The sequence below is a fragment of the Thermobia domestica genome, chromosome 4 (assembly GCF_964235325.1).
Source record: "Thermobia domestica chromosome 4, izTheDome1.hap1.1, whole genome shotgun sequence".
Classification (NCBI taxonomy): Eukaryota; Metazoa; Arthropoda; class Insecta; order Zygentoma; family Lepismatidae; genus Thermobia; species Thermobia domestica.
The window spans coordinates 264,913,587-264,938,631 of record NC_137457.1 but is presented as its reverse complement, the minus strand read 5'-3'; the positions used below and the strand labels follow the sequence as shown (position 1 = coordinate 264,938,631).

Genomic DNA, 25,045 nt, shown 5'->3' with positions numbered 1-25,045 from the left:
TACGTTACTCGGCTCATTACGCACTGCAGGTCTTCTTCTTCGCCACAGATTACACTTTACCCTGTAAAATGTAAACTACGGAAGTTAAATCTAAAGAATTATTGAGGGATGTTGAAAGAAGTCTTTCTAATATAAATGTACTGGAAGTGTAGGGTATGATTTGTTATTATGCATATCCTTGACAACTAAAAAAGTCAATGCTCTGCTATATGCATTTTTATTACTGCATTCACTGATTTAACAACGTCATTTTAAAAAATAGCAACATTGATAACAAGAATCGTTTTTAAGTTGTAAATTACTTCCTGGCGTTGTGCCATTGCTTTTTAGCATTCCAATGGAAACAAACAAATCTTTACACTCAGTACAATACACATGTTATACCCAATAACCTAGTTTAAACGACAAACACTGCATATACATGATTTCTGCATGGAAAATTTTGTTGTGTTTTTATTACGACTATTCAATACGATATGCTGTTCTGTTTGATATTGCTGAAAGAAAACTTGAAATAGAGTACAAAAAGAAAGTCTGTTGATTTTTCACTTTCAAAAGAAGCACACAAATATATCTAATAGAATATGAACTGGATACATGCACCACAAATATAAACTGATACTTGAAGTTCCATTAAGGTCAAATTTCCCAGTAAATAATGTAGGGGTCTACATGTGAAATTACATTTAATACAGGGAGTGTCTAAAAATTATGTGTACAGCTTTGATCCTCCCTTCCCAAACCAAAATTTAAAAAAAAAAAAAAAAAAAAAAAAAAAAGATATGAAGCTTATTCTTTGTGCGGTTGCAAATGCAACATCAGCTCATAAAATTTTAGTTTTACTCAAAAATATGATTGCTCTGTTTGCATTCAGATACCATCTATAACTTATACACCTTACCTTACCACACAGCTCTACAGCCCGATATGGGCCTTGGCTTCTCCTCCATCTTTTCCTGTCTCTGGCTGTCTGTTTCCAGTTAGCCACTTTCAATATCCGGAGATGCTCTTGCACATTATCTATCCATCTCTGTTTGGGTCTCCCTTTTCTTCTGCTAGAAAAGATCTTATCATTCATGATCCTTTTGGGAAGGCCATCTTCTTCCATGCGTTCCACGTGACCCAGGCATCTCAGTCTTTGTGCTTTTATGTATTTGGACTATGTCTTTGTTTTCCAGAATTTCTTCCATTTCTCTATTGGAGCGTATTCTCCATTCCTCTCCAGTTTTCACAGGGCCATAAATCTTCCTTATTACTTTTCTTTCGAATATGCGTAGGTTATTTTCGTTTTCTTTGGTGAGTGTCCATACTTCTGAAGCATATGTTACTATTGGTCTTATGAGAGTTCTATATATTTTTAATTTTGTGCTTCTGTTTATTACCTTATTTTTCAGCAGCATGTTGGCGTGATAAGCTTTGTTTCCTGCATGAATTCGTTCTTTTATTGCTATTGTTAGGTTGTTTTTGTTATCTATTAAGTATCCTAAATATTTAAATATGGGTACACTTTCAAACGTCTTATTTTGTATTGATATGTTCGTTGTATTTCTTCTATGTTCTGCAGTTGTTATTATCACACGTTTGGTTTTGCTCATTCACCTGTAATCCCATTACCGTGGTTGCTTTTTTCCAGTTCTATGTACATTCTTTTCAGTTCGTTTTTTGTTCTTGAGATTATTGCAACATCATCGGCGTATGCACAGATTTGGCTGTTTTTCTACATTATAGTTCCTCGTTTGTCTATTTTCTGTATAGCTGCATGTAGGGCGATTATGAACAGTGTTGTTGATAATCCGTCTCCTTGTTTAACTCCTTTATCATATTGGAATTCTTCTCCTAATAACTGCTCTATTTTTACTTTTGCTGTTGTTTTGTTGAGCGTCATCTGTGCAAGTCTTTTTGGTATCCGCATGTTTTCAAGTGCCTCTGTGAGTCTGTTTCTGTCCACACTGTCGAAAGCCTGTTTGAAATCTATGAATAATATATGTAGATCCGTGCCGTATTCATAACTTTTTTCTATTACCTGCCTCATGATAAACAGCTGATCAATCGTGCTGCGATTTTTCCGAAATCCACATTGATATTCCCCTATTTCCTTCTCTGCATACTTGTTGATTCTATTGTTGATTATACCTGTTAATATTTTGTATGCTACATTTAAGAGCATGATTCCTCTGTAGTTTTTACAATCCATTCTATCTTTCTTTTTATGTAGAGTATGTATTTTATTTCTATCTTTCATCTGTCTGGTATGTCTTCTTCCATCCACATTTGCTGAATTATGTCATATATTTTTTTTCTTTCAGTTTAGGACCTGCATGTTTTATTAGTTCTATGGTAATGCTATCTTCTCCCGGGGCCTTATTGTTCTTTAGTTTATTAATCATCTCTTCTATTTCTTCTTTCGAAGGTGCTGCTTCAACTTCTTCCTGAGATTTTCCTTTCTTTTGTGCTTTAGCCATCTTATCTTTGTCTATTTGCTTCTGTTGCTTCTCTTGTTGCTCTTCTTCCACCTGTGTCTGAGGGTTCAATAACTCTTTAAAATAGTCGGTCCATATTTTCATTATTTTTTTTCTTTATCTCCTACTATTTCTCCTTTCTCGTTTTTGTGTCCTATCATTTTTGGCTGATATCCTCTTTTCATTCTCTTCATTGTTGCCTAAAATTTTGTGGTTTCATTTTCTTTCTTTAAATTCTCTATTTCCTCTATCACACCTTTTATCATCTCTTTCTTTTTCTTTTTACAAACCTTTCTCGCTTGTTTCCTCAGCACTTTATACATTTCGTAGTTGCTTGTTGTCTCTCTTTGTAGCATTTTTCTTCTTGCTTCATTTTTCTGGCTAATTATTTCTTGACATTCTTCATCAAATCATTTTGCTTTATTGTTTCCATTTTTCTTTACTCCAATTGTTCCCGTCGCAGCTTTTTTTATTACTGGTACAATCTCGTCCCATTTCTCTTGTATCGATGAGTTTATTTTTTCTGTCATTTTTTCACATTTACTTTCAATCGTGTCCTTGAATTTATCAGCTTCTTCTCTGATCTTTAGTTTCTCTGATATTCCATTTCTCATTTGTAACTGTTTTCTGTTGCTGTTTTATGCATATTCTCTCCCTTAATTTTGTTTCCACTAGAAAGCGGTCTCTATCGCAGTTTAGACCCCTTCGGCTCTTAACATCTATTATGAAGGATGTATATCTGCGGTTGATAAGGACGTGATCTATTTGATTTCTCGTATTATTATCAGGAGATTCCTAGGTTCCTAAGTGTATCTGTTCGTGTGGGAATTAGTAGTACTCTTTACTACTAATTGGTTCCTTATTGCAAACTGAATTAGCAGTTGTCCATTGTCACTGCTTTCTGCATGCAGTGTATTTTTCCCAGTGACTTTCTGTTTGCATCTCTGCTTCCTAGTTTGGCATTGAAGTCTCCCAGTACTATTATTGTATCATATTTCGGTGTGTTTTCGTAAGTTTCTTCTAAGTTCTAGTAGAATTCTTCTTTCTTTGCAATGTCTGTTTCTTCAGTAGGGGCGTGAACTGTGATTATTGAGAGATTTCGGAATTTTCCTTTTATTCTAATTTTGCTTATTCTTTCGTTGACTAGTATGTATTGTAGTATCTTACCTCTGAAGTGTCTGCCTATCATGAATCCAGTTCCATATTGTCCGGTTTTTGCTGGGGTTCCGTTGTAATAGAAAGTGTAATTCTTTTTATCAATTCTGCCGTTGTCTTCCCATCGAATCTCCTGCAACGCCACTATATCCATATTTTTTTTTTTTAATATTGTCTCTTGAGCAACCTCTTCCATTTCCCCAAGTTCTAGCATTGTTCGTATGTTCCATGTTCCTATCTTCACATCTTTCTTCCGTTGCTTTGCCGTCTCCACTGTTTCTTTCCAATTCCAAGGCTCTGGCTTCTGTTTCTGAACAGTTTTGTTTTCCATGGTAGAGTTGTTAGCCCTGCGCACAACTCCCAACCTGGAGGACCAGGAGTTTTCTGTTGGGGTCCTCCTCCCCTAGCCTTTGTAGTTCCACTACTAACTGTAAAGATGGGTTGCACGTTAAAAGAACTTGTAGCTGTCATAAAAAAAAAAAAAAATCTTGAAACTCTACCATATTTCACCGTGTACACATAGTCTTGAAAGGATCATAAAACATTTTTTCCATCTTGCAAAGAGTCGAACAGTGTCCAACTTTCTGGGACGTCTTGCTTGCTACCTGCTATCGCCCTCCCGCTGACATAAAGGTAAAACCAGTTTCGCCGCTTCCGAAACAACTGATTCTTTTGGTCAGGGAGGGGGAGTGCGCCAAAATACACGTTTTTAATGAGGATGTTAATTGTTTGTCCACTAGACTGCAGTGCTGCATGGGTGGTGATACCTTTCTTGCTTACAAGAAGTTGTAAAATCTAAACAGTAGATAGAAAGATCGGGTAGCAAGGTCTTTTATATGACAGCTACGAGATTCATGTAAAGTGGATACGTGGTCTAAGGCAGCAGTCTGGTTTTAGTCCGCCCCGGTGATTTCCGGTACCCAGATATGGCGGGTACCGGAAATCACCAGGGCGGACTAAAACCATTCCCCTATCCGCTACCTGGGGAGGCGCCCGGTGGGAGTCCAGCAACTCCCGCGGGATCTATAACTTATGCTAGGTAATTTTCAGTCAAAGGTCCGTCCGTTGCATGGAATGATTCATGGAGGCGAAGTCAGATACATAGCGCTAGCGCTCCAAAAGGACTTTTTACATGTATTGTGCTAAGGATACGTTATATTGGCTAAAGGTTAGAGGTTTGCAAGAACTGAACTAGATGATTACAGCTTCTAAAATAACCATTTCTAAAGACATGGTCCCGAAAAAAGTGACAGGAAGGCGAATGAACACCTTTTTAGCTGTATCCATATGGCCAAGAGCGGTCATTTACAACTCTATTAGAATCATAGATTTTCAGACTTGGCCACTATGCAGAAAATACATTTTGGTTAGTTCCTGTAGGTTATAAGGACTGTAAAAGAATTGTGGAGATAATTCAGGAACACCCTGTATAATGACAATACTCTTTAATATTTAGAACCATTAGGTCAGCAGCAGGTGCGCACATAGAATTTCTTTTGTTAGGAGGGGCCCAAAGTTTGGAGAGTCCAATACTACAAAACACTACATCTATGTAATATTGAACCGGTGTTATTCTACATCCGAAAATACGACAAGTAATTGTAAAATATTTCCACCTATATTTCAGCAGAAGTGATAGAACTGGATTGCTTTATAAGGAAAGAGAGTGCCAATGAAGTAGAAAATCAAAATCTTCAGTCTACATCGTTATTTCTCTGTAAAAACAAATATAGTTTTATTAAGAAAGTGCACAAATATACGTCGAGTTATCAAGTTTGTGTAGATCCCTTGGGGTGCGCCCCTGCAGTGGCGTATTTACAATTTTGTTTTGGGGGGCTTTGCTAACTTTCGGGGAGGAGCTTTGCCTGAAAATGTGAAAATTCTGCAAGATATTTCATATACTTTACGGGGGGGTTAAGCCCGGAAGCAGGATTGAAGTCCATTTTATCCAGTGAATACCTGAGCGTCAAGGGGGGGCCTTAGCCCCTATTGCCCCCTTAGATCCGCCCTTGTATATATATGCTGCCGTCCGGAGAACAAACCCTATCTATCGCTTTACTGAACCCGAAGCAGCTCAAGTGTATTGCAAATATTAGTTTCAATATCCACCGCCATAGAGCAAAAGCAATAATAAATTCCGAGAAATGGTTTATTTGAAAACTCAGCGCCCTCCCTTTCCCTCCTCCCCCCCAAAAATATTTAATTTCCGTCCTTATTCCTCTTTTGAAACCGAAACTAATCGATCTATCACTTCTTAGTTTCATAATATGAAATTAAATCCACTTCTTATTTTACTTAAATTTCCTCACACGCGAAGTGAGATGAAACTTGTAGTTTTATTTTATATCCCATGGTTATGTCCTTTAGGCCAGAGTTTCTCAACCTTTTGTATTGGCGTACCACCAAAGCATATTATTATAGTACTCGCGCCGAGTCATGAAGCTTGGGTTCTAAACAGTGGTGTAATACTAGAATTTTTGGTAGGTATACGCTCGATCGTTTTCAAAATTATAGCGTATACGTAAGGCTACTTGGCGTATACGTACCCCAATATACGCCCATTCTTTCGTAAATTTAAGGTGAGTATACGCTGGACTACAAAAATTTTAGGTGGGTATACGCCGTATACTCTCGTATACCCCCCATTACATCCCTGGTTCTAAACCAATCATAGAAATATTTTGCTTGAGCTTCGACATATCGGAAAACTTCGGTACAATTCGTGGAGCCGCTTCCCGAGCGCACACTTGGGAAAACGTCAAACAGCTGAAATTCACCAACAATGTTGCCAAACTTTAAAGACATAGTAAATGAGTATTAAAAAAAAAAAAAAAAAAAAGTTTAAAATTTACCAATAATAACACTGCACAACAATAACCACTGTAACAATTATTCTAAAACAGTAACAATAACACGAATAGTAACAACGAAAACATAACACAAGAAAGAACAATTCACAAAACGGAACTTGGCGCCAATCCGACAATATTGTACTCTAGAGAGATGTCTTCCGTGTAGCGCGAAAGAAGACACTGACAAAATTTGATGGGTGGGGGTTGACGACTGTAAGTGCGTTTGCACACGGCAACGATAATATCGGTGGAAGCCCCGATAATATCGGTGTCGGTGTCGGCGTACTTTGCACACGTCGCCGACAATATCGGTGGAAGCCCCGACAATATCGTTGCTGGTGGTGAGCGAAGTAAGCGACACACACAAAAAATCTTCTCCATATATGAAAACAAATTTTAAAAAATGATAATTGGGAAAATTATTTTTTAAAACAAGGACTACAAAAATTGTTTTGAAGAGGTGTGGAGGACGGTACAAAACTTAGAAAAAACAACCCTATGCCTAAACATGTTTAGATTTAACAGTGTCGTTTTAAATAGATACTGTAAACATATTATTTTCGTTTCGATGAGAATTGATGCTGCTGTACATTGCAAACTATATTAGTTATTATTTTTGTTGGAACACCGTTACATATTGTATGTATATTATTTTGTTTTCCATGCAATTAACATTAATGTCATAGTAGATTAAATGATAAGTTTCGAATTAGTAATTCTGTTTTACATTTCTCCATACATACACTGGCGCAAATCCCGGGGGATGAAGGGGACATGTACCCTCCAATCTTGGAACTGGGGAGATTGTCCCCCCCACACAATAATCCGATTTGAAATGTGTTTTTTGGGAGAGAAATTTGATTGTGTCCGATCGCCAGAAAGGAAAGTGAGATGAAATTAATGTCCACTCAGAATCAGCCTCAAATCTGTCCGCCTCCCAATGTTGAAGACAACTCTGCTCCCCTGATCCTCCACAGCATTGTTTCTCGACTACAGAAATAGTTTGAACATCGCTATATATATATATAATATGGGAACGATCTCCCCCCCCCCCCTTCAATGTTGAAGACAGATTTGCGCTTTGCATACATACCTCTCGTTTCTTTTTGTCCATGAACTCAAAATCCTGGGCAAGGCTTGCATAAACTTTTCGCCATGCTTTTTGCTTTTCAATTCTGTCCATGAAAGAGTCTGTTATCTTATCCCATATGCAAGGTCTACATTCCACAAGTTCAATAAGGGTAAAAATATCGAATGGAAAAATTCCTGCCATCTCTAAAAATCTAAGCAAAACTAGAATGATACGAATGCAATAATATACGCAATCTTTTCATTCAGTCACTGTAGCTAAACTGCAGAACTCTATCAGGGGGTCGAGGGTACAAAGGGGAGAGGGAAAACTTGGATACATGGCTTTGGTCTTTGTTTTCAATTGCCATTTCACAAATTATTTTTAAAAAGGGGGATTTGGGATAGTTATGGAAATGAGAGAAAAAATCTGCAACAAGTGAAGCATGAAGTCACATCCCTATTGCTGAGAAAATGTCAAATGAGTAACTTGTCCTTGGAGCTTTGGAAAGAGTGTTTGATTGTGCTGGTTTCGTTTCAAAATAATAATAATTCTACTTTGACTTGTCAACAAATATTCTATTCAATCATTACTTATTGAGTGGAACCGGGAAAGCGATTTGCACACAATTCTGATGAAAATAAAGTAATAACAATCAGTATTTTTTTTCCATATGTTTATGTTCACAGTGTATCAAACTTTGAAAATTACGCTTAATTAATTTCCAGAATGTATTAATATTTAAAAGCATTAATGGATTAAAAAATATACCATCAAAGAGTGTGTGTGTGAGAGAGAGAAAGAACAAAAATAAAAAAGGAGTGGAAAATAATCAAGAAATTGGTTATCTAAATTTCCTATATTCTATTTGTTAATAGCTATTTAGAGGAAAACCAGTACTCTTCAGACTTCCCACATTTTATATTTATTTAATAAAGGGAATTAGCTATTCCAAAACAGAGACAGTAAAAAAAATAATAAGCTGTTCCGAAGTTGTTTATAGGACAAAATAATAATATACAATTGTAATAAAAAAATGGAAACAACAAAATTCCAAAGACAAGAAACGAAACAAAAATACACAGCGCCTTGTCACTCACTCTCTTCATCTAACTCGCTGACCGGCCGACATTATCGGTGGCGTGTGCATCCAATCATAAGAAAACATTGCCCCCGACAAAATCGGTGTCGGCGGTACCGCCGACAGTATCGGGGGCTTGGCCAACAGCATCTGCGTGTCGGAGGATCGGCCGATAATATCGGTGGCGTGTGCAAGCTACGATTTGAATACATTGAAGTCGATTTCACCGCCGACATTATCGGTGGTTCCTCCGATATTATCGTTGCCGTGTGCAAACGCACTAACACACCCTCGCGTTCTATTGGGTGGTGAAATCGGTAGATCTAGGTCAAGCTTCATGACTCGGCGCGAATACTTATAATTAATACTTCCATAAGTAGTACGCACCACCAACAGAATCTCACGCACCACCATTGGTATGCGTACTACAGGTTTAGAACCCCTGGTTTAGGCTATAGAAGATGGACGGTTGGTTAATGAAGGTGGAATTAGAATGTAAGATGTCCATCATAAACACACACATGATTTCTGATCGAACCAAATACTCCCCTAGTACCACAGGTGAGGACGTCAAACATTGAGCCATCGTGTCCCGCCTCTTACACGATAAAATATTATTGGAAGGAAGCACAACAAGAATTCTGATATGATTGGATAATAGGTATCTTTGTTCTTATTTTGTGGGCAGGAATTCAGAGCAGTGTTTTGTTTTAAAACAAACTAGTTGTTCTGTAAGCCTTCGGCTTGCTGTCTAATTGTTTACATTTATCTTTCTCTCACCTGTCAGTATGCCACGAACTGATTTGAAGTTACACAAATATTAACTCAATTCTTAACCCTTTCACTGTGGAAGGCGACGGAAAAAAATTTCCCTAACCTGCGAATGTCGATTATAGTCGACGTGTTAAAATTTGTCTGTATCTTGGGTTTGTCGATTGTAGTCGCCAAAGGTTTTCTGTGTGATTTCTATTGTTTATCGAAAACAATAGAACACAAACAAAATGAACGGTACAACTTTGGCGACTACTCTCGACAAAGCCAAGATACGGACAAACAAATTTTAACACGTCGACTATAGTCGACATTCGCATGTTAAGGAAATTTGGTTCTGTCGACAAAAGTCGACTTCCTCTGTGAAAGGGTTAATATGGTTTCTGCCTGTTAATGGTAGTACTATATGTATTATGCGGATTGGCTGCAAAGCTTGTTAAATATTACACTGTTCTAAAGGTTAACACTAACAACTGTCTATAGTTTACATACTGTGCTCATGTTGTTTAGTTACTCACGTTGTAAGTTTTATTGTGCTTGGCATGGAATAAATATTTGTGGATTTTATATAAGTAGCTACAGCCTTATTTACATTTAATATGGTCCTTGTCTTAATCAGGGGCGGATCCAGGGGGGGCTATCGGGGCAATCGCCCTTCCCCAGAAGAGGAAGCTTTCTTATTTTATATATATAAATAAAACCCATCCCAAAGTTTGGAGCCCTTTAAAAGTAGCAGTATGACAACCCCCCCGCCCACCCCCCCAGAAGTCGGTCCTGGATCCGCCCCTGGTCTTAATAATGGCCATCAAAGTACGTTCATGTTCAGTATCAGCATCGTTATCTATTTTTAGGTAAAGGCAGGCAGGGAGGAAACGTAGTGGAGCGATGATAGATAACTATTAGGGATTAGCATTGCTCACAGACTGAGACATTTCTCTTTTAGAATGATTGACTCCTTATTTTCCAACCAATTAATTTTTCGACTTTCCTTCGTTGCACTGCAAAATTGCCTCTTTTGTGTGTGTGTGTGTGTGTGTGTGTGTGTGTGTCATCTTTCATCTTTCAGTTTAACGTCCTGCGATTATGCCCTTTAGGCTAATGGAGACGATAATTAAAGCAAGTGAATGAGGATGGAAGAATTGGAAGATTGAGAAAATGGAAGGAAACGGAAGTACCCCGAGAAACCCACGGACACCATGTTGTCCACCACAAACTTATTTGGTCGTGGATCGAACCAGAGATCCCGTGCACAAGAGGTAAGCGCTCTAACAATGAGCCACTGTGCTGGGTCAGTGCTCAACGCCTGTCGCTTCTCGTGGTAGAGCGTTCACCTCCGGTGCTTGGGGTCCCTCGTTCGATCCCAGCTCGCGCTGTATGGACTTTATGATGAACAAAGACTAGGGATGCGCTCGAGTCGAGTCGAGACAGAATTTTCCAGACAAAATTCGAGTCGAGACACAGCTCTTCCAATAGAAAAATATATATTTTTCGAGTCGAGACATCACTTTTACAGCATATTTCCGAGACGAGACAGACTCAATTCTTGTCTCGTGCGCATCCCTAACAAAGACCGTGCTCGTGGGTTTTCTCGGGGTTCTTCCGTTTCCATCTACTTTCTTCACTCCACTATTTCATTTATTTTTCATCATCACCATCTCATTTAGCCTAACCGGCATAACCGTGGGACGTAAAACTTAAAGATTTCATTTTTTTCTCGCTTCACCATATTTCATACCGTTGTTGCTCTGATACCTGTCAACAAAAGACAAACGGACATAGTCGTTCTACATATGAAATTTCCAACACTTACGCATACCATAGTTTGGAAGTCTAAAAGCAAAATTAATCATATTACTAAAAGAAATAACAACAAACTTCGGAAAGTTTGGAAAGTTTGAGTAGCTATTCTTTACAAAACTAAACTATTTTAGTTTACACTTTTCGTCTGAATTCATTATAGTATTTTTTATCTTTTTATACTATTTGTTTATCAACACAACATCATTACTACCCAATTATAGTGTCTACATATGATACCTGAATATATAATGTTAGATGATATTAATACTTGAACGCCAAATATTAAATTATGATTATACTGATACTTGAATATACAACATTAAATTTAAATAATACATTTTATTTGAAAGCTTTTTTTAAAAACAAAATACTCAATATTAGTTTTTTTTTTTTTTTTTTTTTGCATGACTTTCCAGAACAATTAAATATGTTTACATCTATATAATCCTTACTAATTTTATTATATGTAGCACAAATTTTCCACGTAGGTGACATATGACATATTCAGTGCATTGGTACATATCTTCCTGCAGTAGAACAGGGCACTATTTCTCTTGCGTGTTTTGAGGAATGGGATCTGGATCATTATCTTTGCAATTATGTCTGTACAATCTATTTTGTTGTGCAAAAGTCTGTGTAAGAAAAGGGGGTCGTTCAACGTCCGTCTTTGTTCAAGTGTCTGAAGTGTAAAGTTACCAAAAACATTATCATACCACAAAATCACCTCTATCACCTATAAGTTCCTGACCGCTTACCGGGGCATTGGGTGTCCTGATTCCAATATATATCATATTTTCATATTTTAGGTAAAATCCTGTCCTTTTGTATGTGAGAGAACGTAAGAATTTGCTTTGTATCTGCTCTATTTTTTGACTACGTATTTTCACAGAAGTGTTCGAAATAAGTGAGGCATATTCAAGTTTGGATCTTACGTAAGAAAAGTAAAACACTTTTAAAGAGTCATCATCCGTAAATCCTCTAGCTGTTCTGATAAGAAACCCAAGGTTTTTATATGCATCCTTGGTGATATTAGCCACATGATGCGAAAAGTTTAATTTTTTGTCAAATATCATACTTAGATCTTTAATTCTATCTTATTTTTGTAAACTTAGCCTATTCTATTGACCGAGTAAATAAAGTAATACTTTTTTTTCACTTCTACTGTATGTCATGGTTTTACATTTTAAATATTTATTTCAAGTATATTGCTAATATATTATTTTGGTATATTGCTCAAATCTTGTTGCAAGAGTAGACAGTCATCTATAAATTTCACATTTACTAATATTTTCAAATCATTTCCAAAGAATACTTTATAAGACTATGAATATAATTCATTAATCAATAATAAAAACAAAACAAAAACGGCCCGAGATTAGATCCCTGAGGGACTCCGTACTTTACACGTTAGCTTTCGGTCTTATATGCTTTATACAGAACGGATTGTCTACATGCACGTAAAAAAGTTATATATATATATATATATATATATATATATATATATATATAGATGGTGATCACAAAAATGGAAACAACTGAATGAAATTGCAACTTACCAGATTAATATGATGTCGGGTCACCTTTCGCCTTCAGAACAGCCTTGATGCGACGTGGGATAGAGGCATAGAGGTCGTGAATGGTAGCAAGTGGAATTTACACCATTCCTCGGGCAGGGCATCGGCCAATTCTGTGAGAGAGAATGGAGGTGAAAATCGTCGCCGGAGTCGTGTTTCCAAGACGGACCACGGATGTTCAATTGTATTGAGATCTGGGGATTGAGCGGGCCATGGGAGGTGTTGAACTTCATCCCGATGTTCCTCAAACCATGCTGCAACAACGCCAGCTGTGTGAATGGGTGCATTATCATCGTGGAAGATGGCGTCATTGTCCGGGAACAACATCCGGACCATAGGATGCAAGTGGTCTCCTAAAATTGTGACATAATCGTTGGCAGTGATTCGTCCTCTAAGTGTGACCACATGACCCAATGAAAACCATGATATGGCGGCCCACAGCCGCCGCCATGTTTCACAGTTGGGCGGAGACACCGCAGATCATAAGCTTCTTTGGGCGTTCTCCACACATAAACATGGCCCGTGGTTGGGAATAGGGTGAAGGATGACTCATCCGACCATATCACACGTTTCCAGTCTTCAACGGTCCAAGTTGCATGGTCACGGCACCATTTGCGGTGTGCGAAAGCGTTATGGTCCCTGATGGGCGGTTTTGCCCATGCAACACGACCCCGTAAGTTCATGTCATGTAATTCGCGGCGGACTGTGATTGTCAAAACAGGGTGGGGGAGGTGGTGATTGATTTCCTCCGTCACTTGCTCCGCAGTGGCACGACGGTTCTGCGTGACAATGCGCTTTAATACCCGGCTTGACCTGTCACTCATGATTTTATTCCGCCCACTGTTCCGCTTCCCCAATGTGGTTTTCCCGTGTGTTGTGTAGGCCGTCATCACCTTCGACACTGTCCCACGCGACACACCTAACACAGTAGCCACTGCCGTCACACTCACTCCACATAACCGCGCACCAACAATTTGCCCTCTTTGAAAATCTGAGAGGTCTCCCATTTTACACTACCTCCATCTGCTGCATCCACTGGACACTGCTGTTCCACTGCGCCTGACGTAGTATGGAGACCGACCTAACACACCACCACCAGCGGTCCGGCGCTGCGAGCGCCTCGACACCACTGCCAACCCATATATCTGACGTGTTGCCAACTACAGGTGTTTCCATTTTTCCGATCACCATCTGTATATATATATATATATATATATATATATATATATATATATATATAGTGATCCGCAGTATCAAATGCTTTATTAAGATCTGAGTATATAACATCTACCTATCCATTATTATTACAGGAGGAACTTACGAAATCTGAAATGATAGTCAAGTTAATCACCGTGGATCTCTTTTGTAGAAAGCCATGTTGATATGTTGAAATTGATGGTTTAACATGACCTGATCATAAATGACACTTTCAAATACCTTTGCATTTGTTGGTAATGTTGCTACTTGACGACAGTTTTCTATACTATTTTTGTTGCCGGATTTCGGGACCAGACATACTATTGACTCTCTCCATACTACAGGAAAAACATTTGTCCTTAGTGAGAGGTTAAATAAGGTATATAACAGATGTTTCAAAATATTATTACAACTCTTCACAATGTAAGATAGTATATTATCAGACCCAATTGCCTTATTCGGTTTCAGTTTCTTTATTGCACTTTCAATATCTCTTGTACTAATCTCCATGATATGGAATAAATTCTGATATTTCCCTTTTTTTCCTCAAACATGCTATAGACATGCTTCAAACTCTTAGTATACAATCTATACATAATAAACTTTAAAATTGATTTTATGATTTTGTTTTCATAGAAATCAAAAACATCACAATAAGTTGATAATTTTGCACCAAAGAATTTTATTACTTTTTGTTTACACTGCATTACCTTATTATAACCCTTCATTATATTTTCCCTCGATGCTTATTTATTAATCACTGTTGCTTGCTTTTTAACTTAACGTTCTACAAGACAAATTGTTCTTTTATAAGTCTTTTTGTTACAGCAATAATATTCAATGTTCATTAAACTCCAGGCAAAACAATTCCGTTGGAATTGGCAAGCCTACTTGTCTTATGTCATTAGATATTTATTTTTTCATTCAAAAAGAAAAACTTGTTGTTATGCTGTTTAAGGAATGTATGAATATAATTATCATTTGCAGCACATGTAACAAACAAGTTAATTGTATTTAAAAAACGACAGCATAGAAAAACATATTTCCTCAAGCTTATTGAGATTTCTTTTTCAAAAAAATATTTATTTATTGATACGTTATGTAGAGTGCCTGGACAATAACTGGGGAACCTTTTTTTTTTTTTTTTGTTTGTTTGTTTTGACAGAGTATGACAAATTCTTTATGGAGTAGAGTCTTTATTCGAAACATTAACATGAATATGCTAGAGATACAAACTAAAGTACAGCATTGAGTACTAAGCAATTTCAATCTCCAGTACTCCCACCTTCCCTGGGTTACCAGTGATGTCACGGTCGCCAGTGAGTCATCTGGGTAACTTGGATCATGACATTTCTCTGGGTCACCCGGACCAGGGTCTTGCTTCTCGGACACGAGCTGACCCACCGGAAAGACCCGATGAAACCTCAAACCAGTCGAAATATCAGCTCTGCAACATAACTGCATAATTTTATTGCGAATTTAATGATGACCACTACTTGAGCTCAAATATTCATACATTCGATTCATGGTACTACATTTATTAATCAAGGTATCTTGAATATTTTAAATATGTCGTGATTATTCGCCTTCCCATACTGAAAAAACAATACTATGGCTTTAAACCAAGAGTAATACAATGACATTTAAAAGAGGAGAACACTGTTCGGCCTCAGCGGCATCTCTCTTATATGCACATTCTACATGACAAGTTTTACAAACTCGTTCAATTTTGAGGATCTCTCTCATAAGAAAAACATGTAATTTTTGAATGCCACTCATTCTAGCTTTGGAACTTCTTGTATAAAATAACAGACAAATTCTGACCAAAGCATATATTAACTAATAAATAATAGCTATTATTTATTAGTTAATATACGCTTTGGTCAGAATTTGTCTGTTATTTCATGTAATTTTTCTTTTCTGTCATTCTCACGTGCTTATACTCTGATAGATCTTGTAGTTATCTTTCAGTGTAAAGAAAGAAAAGTATTTAGTAAGAAGACAGTGAATGGGAGAGGAGAAAATAATGTTCCTTAGAATTAAATTAGCAACTTCATACATAGTTTATATGCGTATGCGTCGTCTCCGAGTCTCACCGGATATGTTCGGATGACCGGCCCTTTCCAGGACCAGATCTGATTACTTTCCGTGTCTTCCCAGTAACGAGTCACGAACTTCGTGACCCATTGCATCACTGCTGGGAACCACCCGGATTAAATTTTATCAACCTACAGCTTCTCGATTCTCTGAAATTTCAATGAAGCTCTTTGCATCATATCTCTCTTGTGGTGTCACCTCTGGTAAAATAATATAATTTATTAATCATCATTGGTTAAATATCATCATAATAAGTATTCTGCTATTATTGGCAGATCACTTGTTGCAGCTGAAAAGCTTCTATGCGCCACAGCCTTCCACTAACCTGTTCATCTTTATGTACGCTTGATTTGTTTTGGTGTCGTCCATCATTGGTAGCCTCTTTCGCCCTCTCCCTCTCTTTCCTGCCACCATACTCTCTAGTAAGCCCCTCATAGTGATGTCAACCGACTCAGCTCGGCTCGAGCCGGCTCGGTTGCAATGAGCCATCGGCTCGGTTCGGCTTGGCTCAGGTGAGCCATCGGCTCGGTTCGGTTCCGCCCAACTGAGCCGAGGGCTCGAACTGGCTGTTAGGTGAGCTTTTGGCTCGGCTAGGTTCGGTGGTGACTGAGCCGTGAGCCGAGTCGCTCGAGCTGTTGACAACAATAGATTAAAGTTGCTAACTACGTGATACGAAATATTAAAACAAAAGTCCAATTTTCGAAGTTGGATGTTTTAAATTTGAGTTTGTAGTAATTGATTTGTTAATTAATCTCTTAAATCAGTGGGCACTAGTTTGATCTCTGTTGTAAATATCATTCAAGAACTAATGAAATAATAGTATAAATATGTAAAAGTTCGAGTACATCTGCAACTATTATTGTTAAGGTCGTATAACAGCATCTATGTAGTTTTTTTAAGGTATTCTTTTTATTTTTCTAGACTTGTTTTGTTTTATTACTTCCATCTATTTATCAATAACTGAAAAATATTTCTAAGCGAACTTATATTTTTTCTTTGTTGTTAATCAGGACGATGTTGCGCCCAACCGGCTCGGTTCACATGAGTCACCGGCTCGAGCCGGCTCGGTTGCGATGAGTCACCGGCTCGGCTCATGTGAGCCATCGGCTCGGTTCGGCTCAGCTCTGGTTGGGGTGAGCCATCGGTTCGGCTCGGTTAGGCCCAAATGAGTCGAGGGCTCGAGCCGGTTCGGTTTGGTGAGCTGTTGGGAGTCGGTTCGGTTTGGTGAGCTGTTGGCTCGGCTCGTTTCGGTGGTGACTGAGCCGTGAGCCGAGCCGCTGGTGTCGTTGACAACACTTGTCCCTCATGGTGCAGTTCCTTCTTAGCCAATGTTCCAACCAGTTTCTCCTCCTCTTCTTAATAATATCTAAAACTGTTCTTTTCTCTCCCACCATTTCTAACACCATCTCATTCGTTTTCCGTTCTACTCTACTATTTCTCTCCATTTTTCTCCATACCCATATTTCTACAGTTTCTATCATTTGTCATCATTTTTGGGTAATGTCCAAATTTGTGTCCTATACAGTACAATACTTCATACGAATCATAAAAAACATATCATATGTTCATTGCAAAATTAAATTTCTCAATCTTTATGACATTTGGTGTAAAGATTTTCTTCCAAAATTCGGAGATCGTCTATGCTGAAATGTTTTTCAAGCCACTCAGAATGACTTTGCTCTTGAAGTTATTTTATTTTTATTTTTATTTTATTTATTTTATTTTATTTTATTTTATTTTATTTATTTATTTATTTATTTTTGAGAGAGAGAGAGTTTTGAGTGTCATTTGATTTTGAAGGAAAAAAAGAAAGATGAGTATTAACAATTATTGATTACTTGAACTCTTCTGTTGGTTGGTATGTTACGGATGTGTACTCTTGTACCTGTTTTTTTTTTTTTTTTTTTTTTTTTTTTTTTTTTTTTACAAGAGAAGGTAAAGAAAAGTGCATTATGGTACGTAAACAAAATAAGTTGACACATAACGATGAGTCGACAACTTTTGACCAAGTCAAAACATAAAACAGCATATGTAAAAGAAGAAAAAGAAAAGAAAGACCACCAAAGCAAAAATTTCGTAAACAAAACAACAGCATAGTATCTTTCTTTTTCTTTTCTTTTTCTTTCTTTTTTTTCCTCTGTTAGTATGGAGTTTGGAATCATTTTAGAATATTTCCGTGTCAATGGTCTCTTCTTTTCATCAAGGAACAATGTTTCCTTCTTTTAAAAGGTAATATTAAATAAGAATAAAATTCATACGGCTAAGTATAATTTTATTTTTTGTATACAGTGAAACCTGTCTAAATACGGCTATCTTGAGAAGTTCCACAAGTACCTAATTTAGAAGGAAAAAATCTAGAATAGCGTTAGCGTTTAACGAAGTAAAAAAGAAATGTACGAAGATGAGACATACTGTATATTGATCGATAGATATAGTTGGGCTGAACAAAATGATATAGATGTGTAAGTCCTCATACGCAGGGGTGTTCGATAAGGCTGAGGACCTATCGAACTTCGGGAGTCAAGATTTATCGAGTTGTCATCGGTTACTCGAAACCGTTCGAGTATTTGAAATTATCGAAGTTTCGGGTATTATCGAAATTTCGAGTATTATCGAAGTTTCGGGTATTATCGACATTTCGAATATTATCGAAGTTTCGGGTATTATCGAAAGTTCGAGTATTATCGAAGTTTCGGGTATTATCGACATTTCAAGTATTATCGAAGTTTCGGGTATTATGACATTTCGAGTATTATCGAAGTTTCGGGTATTATCAAAAGTAGTGATGGACAGTTCCTTCACATTTGCAGTGATTCCTTCTTGCAGCGAAACTAGTCAAACAACTTTTTTCATCTGATAAGTTATTGCAAAGTTGTATTTGTCGAAATCATACGTAGAATTATTTTTCTGCCTGCCCCGTTATTGGCGCAATCGGCAAAGTGACTATTAGTAGACTAATGGTGCATTGGGTTCCAATTCAATTCGGGTGATGCATGTTTTCTCTTCTTCTTTCTCTCTTCTGACAGACTGCTTAAATCTTGTACAGATCTGTGGGGAAAAACTTTCAATTCACTTCATTGCTGAGGAGAGAAGTTTTAATATGAACACCCTGCATATACCGGTATGTAATACATATTATATACAACTATGATAACCTCGAATGCATTGTTTCTTCTGAACACTCCGATAATCCCGAACTTTTCAAAATATTCAAGCGATTCGACAAATGCGATCATATTGATTTATTTCTGTATTAGCTGCTTTCAAACAATTCGAGACTCTCGAACAGTTCGAGTGTCTCGAAGTTGTCTAATGTTTCTTACATTTCGAGTGCCTCAAACACCTCGAGAGTCCCGAACACTTCGAGAGTCTCGAACATTTCGGGAGTCTCGATCATTTCGGGAGTCTCGATCATTTCGAGAGTCTCAAACATTTCGGGAGTCTCGAAAGTTCGATAATTCGATAAAATTAAAATTCTTTATCGATGAAACGGTTTTGAAATTTTATCGAATTGTTATCGATTACTCGATTATCGGAACAGCCCTACTCACACGTAGTCTTCGAGAGAGTAGATAAGAACATATAGGGTGTCCCAGACGAAACGCTCCAATTTGAAATGTCTATAACACTACGCGTGTTCGATATATAAAGATGATTTATACAGCAAAAGATACACAAAGTACTGAAGTTTTGTTTGTGCAATCACGCTATTTCTACATAAGCATCATGAGTGTCACGGAGGATGTCTAATCGATACTCGATTTCTTTCTAGGTACCCTTTATCATTGTGGCGTAACTGTCTCAATCCCATGGCCAACCCAGTCGCCTGACATTACTCCACTAGGTTCTTCTTGTGGGGGTATATTAAAGGGCAGGTTGTACTCTAGCAAACTGACAACTCTGGAACAGCTTCGTGAGAGCGTTAGAGTTGCAACTGAGACAGTTACGCCATAGATACTAAAGGGTATCGTAAACTGGGTATACTTTGGCCCTTTAAAGGCAACTTTGGTCCAAAGGAAGAGAAAGATTTGATTTCTTTCTACATGGTTATTATGGTTTCTATCAGTAAGAAAAGTTGTGGATCGAAGTATTACAACATTGAGAACTCATGGATGGCGCTAGTGATTTGTTTCCAGAACATGGGAAGCAAAGTACTAGCAATTGATAACAAGTAAACATTTATCATATTTCAAGTTCCACAACTTTTGTTCATTGCATTAAAGCGACATATCCTGAATGCATAAGTAAGTAGAATATAAAAACATGTTCATTAGCCAATATTGTTAAGCTAACGCCTTAAATGTTTGTTCAATTACGGACAAACTATTAAGCGTTTAATTGCGTGGGGTAATATTGGTCCAATTTTTGGGATAACATTGGCCCATATTTTCTGTGTTGGTAATGGCCTAATATTGAAGATGAAATGGTGTACAAATGGTGCGATGTAATAAGGAAGATTAACCCCCCACTAGCTTCTAAAAGAGGATAATATAGAATGGCTAACTTGCAAAAATTTTCTTTCTATAACTGAGCAGTATGGTACCGGTAAAGTACTCTACCGCAATGAAGAATGTGGTGCTCTTAGTTTTGGAGTATCTTTGTTAAGTATTCATCCACTTAGAGAGATTTTCATTGAGCGATATTTTTGTTTGCCTCTAAATTGAACAAAGTGCTTTGACCCCTATGTTTGTAATATAGGTATTTTAAGTTAACTATTCACAAATTTGTAGCGTTATTTTATAGATGTTTTGTATTCACCCAAGTAGAATACAAATATTTTCATGAGACGATATTTCTCGTTCGATTGAAATTAAGTAAAAGCATTGATAATTTCACCAATGTGTTTATAATACCCTGTTCTTCTCTTCTGCTTCTTAAATACAGTGCTGCAATAGTACCTTCGTGTATTAATTAGTCATTTTGACAAATGAGCTAAAGTTATCCCAATCATAAAGTCTTGCATGGCATCAAATAATTGGAGCTATAATCATCATTCTTGGTCATACTGAGTGTTTACTGCTTTCAAAAGAAAGCCAAAGGATTGCTTTTCAACAAGGAGAAATGTCATTAAATTACCTCCTTAATCTTAGGAGGTATTAGAATGGGAATTTTTATTTTTATTTTTTTTTAAATGGGCCAAAGTATACCCAGTTTACGGTACTTGAAAGAAAACTGAGTATCGATTAGACATCCACCATGCCACTCATGGGGTCCATGTAGCAATAGTATGATTGCACAAACAAAACTTTGTGCATCCATTGCTGTATGAATCTTCTTTATGCATCGAATACATGTTGTATTACAGACATTTCAAATTGGGGTGTTTTGTCTCGAACACCCTGTATCTTTTTGTAAAACCTAAAAAATGATGCAATACAATAAGTACATTACATATTAAAGTGAAATATGTATTAAAGTACATCATTGAGTTTTCCCTATGACACAAACCAAGATTATAGAACACATTATGGTTAGTTAATGAGACATAACCTAAATTCGTGATTAAGTCTTAATTTGATTAATTATAATATTGCTGGTCCTTTTAAAGAAGGACATCAAGCAAAAGAATTAGCTACAATCCTCATTTTAACTTGCTGCTGAAGGAAACAGCAACAGGTGCAGCATGTCATTTGAATGTAGTTGAATCTTACTTGCAGCTTAAACTTAAATGTGCGGCTTATACATGCATGTGGGTACATGGTTTATCGTTTCACAGATAAGTGCGAAATGAAACCCGCTGCAAACTTAGAAGTGGCAAACATAACAGGTTTAACTGTGTTTTCTTCTATATCCATAGCATACATAACCTATACAAAGCCTATGATCCTACATTATATTTTAGTAGGATTAATTTGTATTTATATCCTTTGTTAATAGCCAGACCATGTAGGATGAGACCTACAGTTTAAAGTGAGATCTGAACCAGGCCGGTAACCAACCAAAAATGTACGAGAGGCCCGGTAGAAGTTAGGGGGGCCCGATCCAACTATATTATAGTTCATCACCATATTTATAGTTCATTTACAAACCTTCCGTGAAAATTTAGGGGGACTAAGCCCCCTTTGGATACGGGCCTGATCTGAACTACTATAGTGCATTCAATTCTCTCTCCCGGAAATAGTGTTTCTTTCAGGCTCACTTCCTCGCAGAGTTGGCCAAATCCCTCCCTCCAGGAGCTAGTTAAATTGTGATTTAATGTCACTCCTGTGCAGGGCACGTACTTTAGTATGTACTCTAGTGCAACCCCATCATATTTTGGTACTTCCCCCCCCCCCGACAATATATTTTCTGGAAAGCCTAACGGAAAATCAAACCCGAGATTTCTTGCACCAAGGTACAAGTGCTATCCACTTAACTAGAAAGAAAAGTTATAATTAAATAAGGAGCATAGTTCAATCTGCTTCTGTAATTAAGTCATAACCTATTTTTCCGACACGAACTTGTTAAGTTATTAGCAAAATTTTGCTGTCACTTAAGTGGACGTTACAATAAAACTATGTATATATTTTTAAGTGTTTTGTCCAAGACAGGTTCTAGCCCATTTATGTAAGTGAGACTTCTGAACAAATGGAAGAGGGTCAGTTCAGAAGAGTAGGATGAAAAGCTAGATTTTAAAGACTCTGGAGTAATGGAATAGGTGGAGAATTTGGACTAGGGAGAACAAATGAGTAAATATAATTTAATTACAAAGGTACTTACTTGCGTACGGAAATTTGTATTCCGTCGATATAAGGCACTGTGACTCTATTCGTATAATGTCAAAAAGATAAGAGTGCCTGATACTTGTTGGGTGATACTTGCATAACTTATACACCTTACAACACCTATAACCATCTACTTTTAACTTCGGGAGATACACAAATGAATATTCTATCAACACACTTGTAAGCCATACTTCAGCTAATGATCGATATATGGATGGGAATTGGTTGTTGGTCCAACATAAATTAAAGTATATGTTGGCCAATAAACTGTGATGTATCCAATATTTTCGATCTCGTATTCTCATTCTCAATTTTATTTATTGGCAAATGATCGGTAAACTGTTCACTTACGAAGTAAGACCAACGTTGGAAGTTACCAAGCCCACCCATTGTTAGACTTACCGTTTTTACTGCAAGGATAGAGATCTATTAGTTTCCAGTAACTACACATCTAACAAACAATCAACGAAACATTTAATATTACTAAACAAGTTGAAAAGTACGAAGAAAGAAAAAAGTTCCTTTGTGACGTACATATGTTTCAGGTTTTGAAACATATACTTCAATGCAAGAGATTACGTCATGTTACATTTTGTGTATACGAAAAAAAAAAGTCCAAGGAAAGTCTACAAAGGAAAGAAAGAAAGAAAATAAATAATGTAGTAACAATCAGACTTGTCGAAGGCCTTCGATTCACCTACAAATTCCTTACAGCATAGACTGAGGGGATATATATATGTGTATATATATAAAAAAAGTATAGTTCTTGATTATTCGTGAACTGCAATGATTATAAGTATAGTTTTTTGTGTAAGGCCAAACGTTTGGTTAGTATTCTGTGCATTTGATCGAGACCTTCATATTGTCTTACGAAAGAACGTGCTTTGATTCCTACCACAATCGTTATTTATTTTTGTTGTTTGTGTGTTTGTTATATAACAAAATGCTGGTGTAAGAAATAATAGCTGCTTTTATGTTTATGTGTAAGCTAAAAGAAAGAAGAAAAAACAAAAAAAGATGAGAAATCAAAGGAATTTATTTGAGACAATTTATCTTGAATGTAAAGTTATTAAAACTCCTCGCTAATCTCACTGTTAATTTTCAAATTCTAGTAAATGACTTAAAGACAATAAAGAGAACCAAGAATTTACTGTAGAAAGAGGAACCAAGGCAATATCTGTAAATTGTTTTTACATGAACTAATACTACAGCCAGACACACACACACACACACACACAAAAGTTCTGTGCAGTGAACTTCAAGGTATGAATTCGATTTATTTTGTTACACAGAATCCAAATTTCGAAAGCCCAGGACGATTGACCATGTCAATTTTGTTTTATGGGCGAAAAACGTGTATCCTCCCTATCCAAAATCGCTGAAGTTTTTCACCCATAAAACAAACTTGTCATGGTCAATCGTCCTGGGGTTTCGAAATTTGAATTCTGTGTAACAAAATACATTGAATTCATACGCTATGATCCACTGCACAGAACTTTTTTATTTTTTATTTTTGTGTGTGTGGATGTGTAATTGTTTTCAAAACCTTTTGCATAATGTATAAATTTGGGTGACCAACAATTATGTCACCATAAACTCCGTACTTAAAATTTCTGGTCTATAAGAAAAGTTTTGTGAAGACAATGGTTTATTTAAAAGCACTTTGTAGATACTACTGGACTTATTTTCTAAATATTTTATATTCTTCAATGTCTTTGCCCTACCAAAGTCAATCACTGACAAACCGTACAATTCATTTAAACCATCACTTCAAACATTATTATTTAGAGATCAGAGACAAAGCATTGGCACACATGAAAGGTTTACTACAGTATGAAATTGGACTAGCAGTATGAGTATAGCTTTCTTTTTCATTTACATTTACTGAGTGTTTTGTTTATCCTTAATGTTATTGAATGTATCATGTTATGTTGTTATTTGTATCTTGTATCTTATTTGTATCTTTGTTTTTTCTTTTTTTTTTTCTTTGTAATGATGACAAGGGTTAGGTGGCAGAGCAGCCTCCGGCTGAATCTCGCCCGCTGAAATAAAGAGATATTCAATTCAATTTTAAGTTATTCATTAAAATTTTAAAGAGCAAGGGTGATTTTAGCGAAGAGTCTTATGTCTTCTCGTCTGAATCATTTCTATCAACGTAGCACATGTCTGGACGTCCCACAGGTCCCATATACTTGTCCCAGTATATTCAGGCTCGCAATAGAAACTTTAAGGATACTAAAATTATCCATAGGATTTCACTTGGATGTGCCTGGCACAAGACAACGT

General features: G+C 36.9%; 1 long non-coding RNA gene across 2 annotated transcripts in view; it reads right to left on the bottom strand.

The window, feature by feature from the left end:
- The window catches only part of LOC145684046 (uncharacterized), a 186,727-nt gene that overhangs the window by 96,742 nt on the left and 64,940 nt on the right, over positions 1 to 25,045 (bottom strand). Inside the window, exon 2 of one of the 2 annotated variants that reach the window (XR_014131234.1) lies at positions 15,135 to 15,416. The exons of the other annotated variant lie outside the window; for it this stretch is intronic. This is a non-coding gene — a long non-coding RNA (uncharacterized LOC145684046). Of the gene's footprint in view, positions 1 to 15,134; positions 15,417 to 25,045 lie in introns of those variants that run through there. 2 annotated transcript variants of the gene reach the window in all.